Source organism: Benincasa hispida, chromosome 7 (genome assembly GCF_027475165.1).
Source record: "Benincasa hispida cultivar pf3 chromosome 7, pf3_genome.v1.1, whole genome shotgun sequence".
Classification (NCBI taxonomy): domain Eukaryota; kingdom Viridiplantae; phylum Streptophyta; class Magnoliopsida; order Cucurbitales; family Cucurbitaceae; genus Benincasa; species Benincasa hispida.
Genome location: NC_143484.1, coordinates 22,145,681 through 22,157,673, shown reverse-complemented (window position 1 = coordinate 22,157,673; position 11,993 = coordinate 22,145,681).

The window sequence follows — 11,993 nt, the reverse complement described above, 5'->3', positions numbered from 1 at the left end:
TTGTATGATTAATCTTAGTTTTACCATATACTTTGTAAGTAGTTTTTCCCTCTTAATGAGAACCTTGTTTGAATATGCACGATATCTTGAAGTTTTAGGATTTAATGTTATGATATTGCTTGATATAAATGCTTGTTTTGATTATTGAATATATTATGTTGCTGTGAATTTTATATTATGACATGAGGATGCATGATGAGTTGAGTATTTTTAGTTCTTGATATGATGAATCTTGAAATATAGTATGTTGAAGCATGCTAGATTTTGGGTATGGGTTGCAGTATAGCTGTTGCTTGCCATAACAAGACGAGCTATAACGCTTTGACATGTGGTTTATATGTGTATGAATGGATTATGTATTTGTGATATGAGTATTTTTTTTTTTTTTTTTTTTTTAATGTTTGAAGCATTGTTGAAATTTTGTTGAATTGTTTGTGCATATACATTCACTACAAAAAAAATGACTTTTTAGTGATAATTTGTTAGTGACGGGTCAAAATATATCACTAAATGCTCATTTATAGCAACACGTCAAAAAACATGTCGCATAAAATAAATATTAGTGATAGATACTAAATCAACGTCTCTAAAAGTTTTTGTGACAGGATAACCTGCACCACAAAAAACTAATAGTTTTAAGTGACAAATTACTGCACCACTAAAAGTATATATATATATATATATATATAAAAGAATGAAACAGGAAAAAATCAAAAGCCCTAATTTTTTCATTTCCCGCCTTTGCAAAACACTTTCCCCACTTTCCTTCCCTCTCTAGATTCCTCCACAATCTTCCTCTCTCTATTTCCCCCTCTCTTCTTCTCAATTCCTCCTTCTCTCCCTCTCTTGCTATCTCATTTTTCAATTCGTAACCACACAATACCCTATATTTTTCTCATGTTTCTCTTCCTTCCTTTTTCCAAATTCTTGTCCTCCATGTTTCTCCACTTTCATTTTTTTTTCTTTTGAACACAATACCTTCTTTCCAGCTGTGTTACCTCTGACGACCACGAGAGAATAACAAAGATGCACATTTCTTTGTTCGGTGACACCCATGACATGAGTTATTTGAAGACCCACATGTTTCTTGTGATAAACGACAAACTTCGTCTGCATTTTTCTCTTATTCGACTTCTCCTTTAGTCCACAGAGGTCAACGATGCTATAACCACGAATAGAGAGGTGACCTTAACCATGAACAACATAACTCTTTTGTTTTTCAGCAATATTTTCCTCTTTCCGTGAGATTCAATTCTAATCCTCTCCATGTTTACTTTAGTTTCACATTACCCACTCCTTAACTATTGGGTTTGATGCGCTAAAGTCTCGTGTCTTATAGTTTGTAAACTGTTTGTATGAACACTTGTATTGTATAATATATGATATTTACTTCACATCTTGATTTTACTCAGTTGTATGTTTTATTTGCTTTACGACAAACCAATAAACATAAAATCCTTGGTTATCTGTATGTAACTTAAGCATGTATGTGGTGATATATAAGTGGATCATGTCTTGAGTGATAACCAAAATGGTCTGTAGTATATGGATATAGGAGGGAAACCTTATCCTGGTAACGCTACGGATGCGGCCCGCTTTGTGGAATGGTCACAAGTGTTGTGACTTGTCACATATGGTCTGGTCCTAATCATCCGTGTAGGGGACATGAGAGTAGTAGCCTCCTATACAAAGAGTTTGTATAAGACCTGACCACGAAGTGTTAACGTCTCGTTATATAATATCGTTCATGACAGAGACTTCACTTTTCTAGGATGATCATAGGTAATATGACCTCAATCCTGAGTGAGTTGGGAACTCCTGCCATTGAGGGTGGTCCTTTGATTTGTATGGGTGCGAGTGGCCAAGTCGCCGATTCAAACCTACCATTTTGGGGATTCGTCTGATTTGGGAGCTGGGAACTCAGCTACACAAGATGGAATTCACTCCTTCCCCGAGGCAAGGGCAAGTAGATTGATAGCTCCCTTAAGAGCTGATTCCAGGACTTGAACGATGTGGCGCCACACACCTTCTCTTAGCCCAAGAGGTGTTCAAACATAGTTGGACTATGTTGTATTGTTCATTAGAGGAATCAGTGATACTTAAAGAGTGAGATGTAACTATAGGGGAAAAAGGGTAAATTGGCCCAGCTGTACTTATGAGCATCTGTGAAGGATCATCGTTCTCATGATTGGTTATATCCGATGGACACAGAAATATATCTATGGTAAGAAGAGTTCAGCCGTTGGTCTTTAGTGGAATGTCTGGCAGTTAATGGATGGTGGATCTCATGCCTAAAGAGTTTAGTCAACTATTCATGGACCATTGGAGCTTCGAGCCACAGGTCCATCAGGTGTTAGATCTACACCAGCACGCAGCGGAAGAAATCAGAATCTATTCTTGTCTATGCGATGATGAATGATGCACACATAAAACAAGGTGACCGCATACTATCATATCCTATTTCTTGGGTGCATGCGATGTGTTAATAGCAATAAAACTGATGTCTATGTTTCTATTTCCTGCTTATGCAGTTTTAATCTGACTTTCTCAAGCCTAGATTCTAATCTGACTCTCTCAAGTATCTCTAAAGGGTGAATGACGCATACATAAGACAAGATGATCGCATAAAATGTAAATTTTAAGTCATGCTAGCTAAGTACTTCTCAACCCATTCAGAAATTTAGCTCCTCATGTGAAATATGGAAAGATTGAACATAGTTTGAAATGAGATTTCCATTTTCTATAATAAAGTACTGAATACAAAATAACAAATGGAATTGAGAGATAGAAGCCCGGTAAGCAATGTCTTGCTTTCTTGGCCTTTTACACTGTTCTTTTTCACTCCAACTCTGTTCCAAATGAATAATCTTGCTTTCACAAGTGTTGGCCCTCTCTCCTTTGAACGCTTTCCGACAGTCTCTCGATCTGTCGGGAATGATCTCTCGGCTTCGTCGTCTCCTTGCTCATCTCCGTCCTCTAAGTATAAGTATGAGTATGTACGTGAACAGACTAACGACTCTTTAACTTGTATATATGATATATCTGATATTTTATTACAACGGTGGCCTTCGATATTTATAGAGCTCAAGGTGAAGCAACCTTTCTCTCTAATGATTGCAATGATGGGCAATCATTAAATCTCCTGCTCTGATGCACTGATTAATGGTCACCTAAAGTTAAGTGTACTTGCTACAGTGTGGCTTTAATGGATTGTCAACTAAATTTGAATTCGATTGTTATCAACTTTCCATCCCATCATGATTTATTATGTTGTCACCTTGATGCACAGTCTTTATGTGGCCACCTTTTTGAGCAACTTCTCACAATCGTATACGATCACATGACTTTGCGATCGCATTCTTCAAGCGCACTGACGCCTAGTTCTTTTGGATCGTATTTTTCCTTGCGCCAACGCATTTTTCCTGCACAAAATAGGTAAATTAACTGTTTTTATGGGATGGGCGCATGCAATCACAATTTCTTCAGTTTAGCGCTTTTGGACATGATATTGTTTATTTTTACCGTTGCATTCTCTCATTGTTTTACTTATTTGAGTTGTAATAACATGTATTTCTACCCGTTATCACCTTAAGGTAGATCCTTGTGATCACAGATGAGAGTATGAAAAGACATTCTTTGAAAGTCTTCATTCCTTTACCCATTACGAGTGATGACCGGAGCTTTGCCGGAGATAGATCTCGAGAGAGACTACCCCACCGCCCATCCATGGTACCACCGGTAGCCTTGACATACATCTGATGGAAGCAAGACATTGCCTACATCTAGTCCTCCATCTCTCTTCTTATCTTATATTGTATTACATTTTGGCTTAAGACATTAATATATTTTGTAATCAATGCATCTCTTTATTTCCTTCGACTCCATCTTCATTAACTTCTCCTTTATCATCCCTTACTTTGATTGCAATGAACTAAGTAAGATTGCAAGAGTATCGTATACTTAATCATGCAGCATAGACATATGAAGCATGTAGCAAACTACCGAGAGGTGTGCATTGTGCGAGTATAGTGAGTAAATTCTCTTTGCTTAGTGCGAGGCTAAAACAACGCTTGTCTATGAGCTGATCAGCGACGACTAACCGCCCGAGAGGGGTAAGTAGTAGTGGAATGCATTAAGCAAAGTAAATAGTGTTCCTAGAGATAGGAATAATCTTTGTCAACCATGCTTTATGTGATCATCTTGTCTTATGAGTGCATCATTCATCATTTGGACATACTTGGGAGAGTAGCCTAAAGACCAAATCTAGGCTTGGGAGAGTCAGATTGGATTGCATAAGTAAGAGTAGAAACTTAGACATAAGTTCTATCTGCTATTTACACATCGCATGCGCCCTAGAAATAGGATATGATGGTATGCAGTCACCTTGTCTTAAGTGTGTTAGATCGCATAAGCAAGAATAGAGACTTAGACATAAGTTCAATCGACATTTTCGTATATGCATCGCATGCGTATATTTGTGTATAGCATGATTGCATAACTTGTGCTGGCTGGGGTTACCCTTGTAATCAAGCTTAATGATGCGGTGAATTTATCTTCTCCACCATTTTATCTATTTTTCCATGCATCTTATTATGCGTTAACAGTTGTCGCATCTTTACCAACCCTCATAGTCATACTTCTATTGCTTAATCTGTTTAGTTAGGAGTAGAAGTAGCGTATAGTCCTTTAACTTCATTATTCTTTTATTCATCGCCGCAGAAACAATACTTCGCAACGTTTAGTTACAAGTCCGTAAATTCAACCTCGGATCACCCCGAGAAACTTGCGTTTTCATTATACTTGGTGAGAGAGCAAGAAAACTTGTGGCAAGAACGCATGGTCATCGCATATATTCTTAACGTGTTTTTCAGCCCAACACATGACCATCGACGCATGGAGATCAATGAATATCATAAGATGCACGCATATTTATTCTCCATTTTCCACGCATCAGTTATCACTTACGGCATGATCCACTAGTATATCACATATACATGCGTAAGTTCATATAAGTTAACCAAGGAGCTTTGCTTATTGGATATGATAAATGCAACAATTAAAAACACCTATTTTATTCATTAAACAATGTGTATCTTTGCAAAACAACGAGACTCTGGAAGAATTAGGACACCAATCCCAACAATCTCCCACTTGTCCTAATGACTCGGGAGACTAATGTACAATACAATATAAATGTATAATATATAATAAGCTAGGGCATACCACAGTATCATATTCCACTTGCCCTAGATAAGATGCCGCATGTCCCGCAGACCCAAACTCTTCAGGTGACCCTCGAACACTTTAGTCGTGAGGGCCTTTGTAAAGGGATCAACAATATTTTGCTCTAATGCGATCTTTGTGACTATCACATCAATGCAATGCATAATCTCACTGATCAGATGATATATCCGTTTGATGTGTTTACCCCGACGATGATTCCGAGGCTCCTTCGAATTTGCCATAACCCCGCTGTTATCACAATATAGTGTGATAGGAAAATCCATATTTGGAACAACTTCCAAATCTGAAAGGAACTTCCTCAACCAAATAGCCTCTTTAGATGCTTCACCAGCCGCTACGTATTCGGCTTCCATAGTGGAGTCCACGATGCATCCTAGACTACAGCCCGTCCATTCAGAGTAAACATTGACCCCGATGTCAATTTGCGAGAATCTCTATCGGTCTGAAAGTTAAAGTCCATGTATCCTGTAAGAATTAGATCCTTATCTCCATACACAAGCATGTAGTCCCTCGTTCTTCGAAGATACTTGAGGATCGTCTTGACTGTCGTCCAGTGATCAAGTCCTGGATTGGACTGGTACCGACTGACATCCCTACTGCATACTAAATGTCGGATCTGGTACACAACATTGCATACATCAAGCTTCCTACAGCAGAAGCATAAGGAATCCATCTCATTTCCTCAACCTCTTGAGTTGTCTTAGGACATTGATCCTTAGACAGAACGATTCCATGCCTGAAGGGTAACAAACCCCTCTTGGAATCCTGCATCATGTACTGATCAATATTTGATCAATGTACGATGCCTGAGACAGGGCTACTCATTTTTTCTTGCAATCTCGAATAATATAGATCCCTAGAACATACTGTGCCTCACCCAAATCTTTCATTTGAAACTAGGCAGCTAGACACTTCTTAATGTCAGTCAGATACCCTACATCATTCCCAATGAGTAGGATATCGTCCACATACAGTACCAGGAAAGCTACTGAGCTGTTGATGATCTTCTTGTAAACACAAGGCTCATCAACGTTCTGATCAAAGCCAAACGACTTGATAGCAGTATCAAATCTGATGTTCCAAGATCTAGATGCTTGTTTCAGCCCATAAATGGACCTATTAAGCTTGCAAACTCTTTACTCTTGATCTGGAACTATGAACCCCTCTAGTTGAGTCATGTAGATGGTCTCCTCAAGATTAACATTAAGAAAGGCAGTCTTGACGTCCATTTTCCATATTTCATAATCATAAAATGTGGCTATGGACAAGAGAATCCTGATAGACTTCAATATAACAACAAGTGAGAAAGTTTCCTCATAGTCAACTCCTTCAACCTGGGTATAACCCTTTTCCATGAGTCTAGCCTTAAAGGTTTGCACCTTTCCATCTACACCTCTCTTTCACTTATAGATTCACTTACACCTAATAGGTCTTACCCCATCAGGTGGATCAACAAGCTCCCAGACATTATTGAAGTGCATAGATTCCATTTATGGCTTTAACCCATTCATCTTTGTCAACATCCTCCATTGCTTTTTTAAAAGACAACGGATCCTCGACCCCATCATTCATAATGACATTTAGAACTTCAGTCAAACCTCATGTAGTGATCTGGCGGGTTCATAACCCTCTCACTATGTCGAGACAGTCTCAACTCTTGAGCTGGTTGACTAGACATTCCGACCTCAACAACTCTTGTTGATCTATCGGCCTGTTTAACAACTCTTGTTGAACCCTCAGCAGTCTCAATCTCACTTGAGATCTCACGTAAAACAAGCGTACTTCGTGGCTTATGATCCCTCATATGGTCTTCTTCCAAGAAGATAGCATTTGTGGAAACAAACACTTTGTTCTCACTCGGATCATAGTAGTATCCACCTCTCGTTTCCTTGGGGTAGCCCTACAAAAAGGCAAACCTTCGAACGCAGTTCCAACTTCTTTGGGTTAGTCGTTAGCACATGTGCCGGACAACCCCAAATCCTAAAGTGGCATAAACTACCTTTATGACCTCTTCATAACTCAAAAGGTGTTTCAGAAACACTTTTCGAAGGAACGTTGTGCAAGATATAACATGCAGTCTGCACTACATAACCCCAAAACGAATCTGGAAGATGAGCATAACTTATCATAAAAAGTTCTCTTTCTCCTTTTTGATGCACCATTCTACTGAGGTGTACCAGGGGTCGAGAATTGGGACACCATCCCATGTTCTATCATATAGTTATGGAATTGGAGGTCCATATACTCTCTTACACAATCAGATCGTAGTGTTTTTATCTTCTAACCTAACAAGTTTTCAACTTCAGCCTTATACTCCTTTAACTTGTCAAGGGATTCAGACTTACGTTGCATTAGGAAGAGATACCCAAACCTTGAATAATCATCTATGAAAGAGATGAAATATTCATACCCACCCTGAGCTCTTACATTCATCGAACCACTGAGGTCTGAATGTACAAGCTCCAAGGCTTCCTTGGCTCTGTAACCTTTTCCAGTAAAAGGTCGTTTGGTCATCTTTCCTTCGAGGCATGATTCACATACCGGCAATGAGTTTTCTTCTAAACATTTTAGAAGTCCACTTTGCACCAACTTCTCAATCCTATTGAGGTTGATGTGACCTAACCTCATATGCCAAAGATGGGCGTTTTCCTTAGGAGAAACCTTTGGTCTTTTAGTTGTTGTTGTTGCACTGAACATTTCAGTGTTAAATAAGGCTTTTATGACTAACGACCTTAGTACATATAAGTTATTTTCCATTGAACCATAACCAATCTCCATTCCATTCTTGAAAATAAACACTTTATTCTCAGAAAAGAAGACGGTATAACCTTGTTCAATGAGACAAGAAACCGAGATTAAGTTCCTCTTAATATGAGGAACTACAAAAACATTATCCAGTAACATATAACATTCTTTGTCAACAAATAACTTCAGCTTGCTTACAGTAACAGCTGAAACAACCTCACCAGTACCGACTCGAAGAGTAATCTCTCCCTGTGGCAATATTTTCTAGGAACTAAATCCTTGGTAAGAGGAACTGACATGATTGGTAGCACCTGAATCAAGAATCCAGACAGAATCATCATTCTCTACCAGACATGTCTCCAAGACCAATAAATCATATTTACTATTTGGTTTCCTCTTTTGCAGAGTAGTAGGATTGAGGTCATTTGCCAAGAAATTCGTTTCACACGAATCTTTCCACTGTAAGTAATTAGTCATTTTAAAAGCTTTAAACGGAAATACTAACGAGTTACTGAAAAGAAAAACACATTGACCTACGTTAGATTTTAAGCAAATACCCGTTGTAAAACAAAACAACATCCAATAAGGTTTTAGCAAAACTAACATGAATCCCGTGTGACATCTAGTTTCGCAATGATGCTTCAAAGGTTTAGGACAAAAGCCGTCGAAGGGAGGTCAGTTATCCCTCCTCTGAATTGAGAAGTTCTCAACCAGTCATTAAGACCAGAAAAACTTTTGCTTCTATAACGACTAGCCATCATTGATTTGGCCAAGAGATCATTAACTTACTTAACAATCTCTCGTAAGTGTGACCCACCATTTTAAGCCCTAAAGGTCCATCCCAAAAGGCCAATCCGAAGGGAAAAAAGATCTGATTGGGGCAAAACCTAAAGCGACCCTATCCATTTTTGGAGTTCACCTTGATCTTGACCAACTGCACAAACCCCATCCGAAGGGGGACACACAAAGGCGACACGAGGGAGTACAGAATGATCTCACAGTGTGAATCAATGATAGAGCCATAGGACGTGTTGACACACACCCTTCACCCACTTACTATAAACACTCTCTCCGTTCACCTTGATATTGACTCATGAAAACACCATTCGATACGCCTCTTCCTCCCACTGAGTATTTTATAACCTAAGGTTTAGCTTACTTAGAAAAAACACGGCTAAGGATTTTAACTAAGTGACTTTTAGGTTTGCTCAAGAGTAACTTTTACCTTGCATAATGAAACAACTTTTGATCATCATCCATTAAACTCTTTAACGGAATCTTTGACCAAATCGTCGCATGCTTGTTGAAAATCTATCTAATTCACCATTCCAGGTAGATTCCCAGGAAGGGTGTTACGTTTCCGTCAACTTAAGAAACCCAGCCTAGCCAGAACTCGCCTTAGACAAAAGGTCCCTTATAGATAGGTTTACAATAAATTTAATCTTTTATTCCAACCAATTTAATCTTATTAAACTGATTTTAAAAGATTAATCTAGGTTACTAAACTCTTTAGAACCACTTGAACTTAGGTCTATTTCATTCAATTTTTAAAACCCTTTTTAAAAAAAATTGAGTTCACCCTAAGTCCCCATGCAACTCTGAATTATTGATTTTAGGTCTAATATCCTTTATAACACTTATAAACGGAGACAACCATAATGCTAAGCTAATGCATGCAAGGCATTCATAATGCTTACAACCTAAGTGTCATGCTCAATGCATTGTCCATTTATTGCTACTTCTTTTATATGACACTTATACAAAACAACAATGAAACAAGTAAAACATGCTTCCATTCACCCTTAGACTATAACACTTATAATAAACAAGCAGAATATAACTCTTATATTTCATGATGCATGTGCATGCTTTCAAGTAATTTCTTCATGCTCGATTATAACAATTATAATACATGATTCATGAATAATTGCACAACCTAAGGTGGGTTTTGAACTATATATCAAATACTTTGCCATATACACCATACATCACATGCATAATAAAAACAATGTTGATGAACCGGGTAAAATTGCCTTAAAAACAAAAAAGGAAAGCTAACTATTACAAAGACAATGAGTCTCAGGTTCAAACAGGCGAACCGGGTCTTGAACCGTTTGGGCAAAGCATCGCGTCTCCAACCATCGTGTACTAAGCACCCCGCGATCATCTACATGATAAAAAAAATGCTTTTCTCTATTGCTTACCAGCGCTCCTAGAGTTAAATGATCGTTTAGCATTTACTACACGATTGCTTAGAAAAATCTAAACGATCGTTTAGCTATTACTACATGATAGCATACCTTACAAAGCGATGAAGCCTGAGGTACATGATCGCTTAGCGCGCTCCATACAATGCTCTCACTACGATTGTCTACCTCTAGTGCCTACACGATCAGGCAACCAACGCTACGTGATTGAGTAAACGATTTACCCCATCACTTAGCATTAGTTAAACGATCGTTTAGAAAATACTACACGATCGCCTAGAAAAATCTAAACGATCGCTTAGTTAAATCCTAATGATCATTTACCTGAGGCTACACGATACGACCAACGCTTGGTCTTTTTCTTCTTTGAAAACCGCATCTCCATGCTTCAAAGCTTCATCACGAACGACTCGACAAAGTCAAACAATTTGAATTATAGACTCGATTGCAAAGTTAATTATGCCCAAAAACACTGGGGCCCTTACAATTAACACTTTGTAATTACAGAAAGCTTCAACTAAAGGCAATTAAACTGGAAACATTCTTTAAACCGTCCACAGATGCAAAAAACGATTAACCACAAATGCAGAAACCCACCGTGACTGTAGAATGAAGTTCAAAACAGAGTTGTAATTTGGAATATTAGAATGACCTGGCTCTGATACCAATTGAAAGAAATCGAACTCGAGATTTCCATGAGCAATGAAAAATACATCATTCCAAATTACAATCATGAATGAACATTACAAATTACAGTCGTACACAAAACATACAGTTATGCAATCAATATAAAAATTACAGCATGATAACTACAAATGAACAAGGCAAAAACTACAAACATTTGTAGACTTGTCTCCACGCTCCTTGCTCACGAATGCTCGAACATAGTAGCCTCGAACGCTCGAACAACACGACCGTAACACTGCATGAACACTTCGCGCTCGTCCTCCGCAATTGCCTCGATCACGAACACTCCAGCACCATGAACGGCCTCCGCAGAACCTCGATGGTGTCGAGTTGAGTATGACACCACCAAGAAGGTTACCTTTTTATTCTCGGTGTGAGAATCCAAAGGGTGGACTTTTTTCGGACTTGGTTTGAGGCAAATGAAGAAGGAATGAACAACGTGTACACGATTGGGCAAGTGGGAAAAGATAGAAACCTATCGCATAGGTCGATGCCCAATCGTTTAGCTAAAGCTAAACAATCATCTAGTAAAAGCTAAGCAATTGTTAGCTCATCGTTTAGCTCAGTGTTTGTCACCTACAAAATACTACGTGATCATTTACTAAAACACGCTGTCACTTAGTAAATCGGTATTTACCTGACAAGCGCTCGTGAGTTTCTTTTTGTGAGAGAGAAAACTCAAAATAATTTTTCCTTTTGTAAAAACCTTACTAAAATTAGGAAAACAATTTTCCTTTTAACTCACGGTTATCATGAACAACCAATAACCTCCCACTCAATTGGTTATTAGAGAAAAATATTTAATTATCCAATAATTAATATTATTATAAATATAAATAATAACCAACTTATCATACTATATTTATAACCTATAGTTTTAATATTTCATCTCATGAAACATATAAACCATAGTTTTTTTCTATTCCATAGTACTTAATGTAAATCTCATTTACATTAATCCTCCACTAGATGTATCTCATACATCATACCAATTATATCATATATAATCAAAATACCTCTTGGTATTGATTTGAAAACTAATCTTCAACCGAATCCATTGAGCTACCAAGGGGACCTTATGGACCTGTAGCTCGAAGCTCCAACGGTATG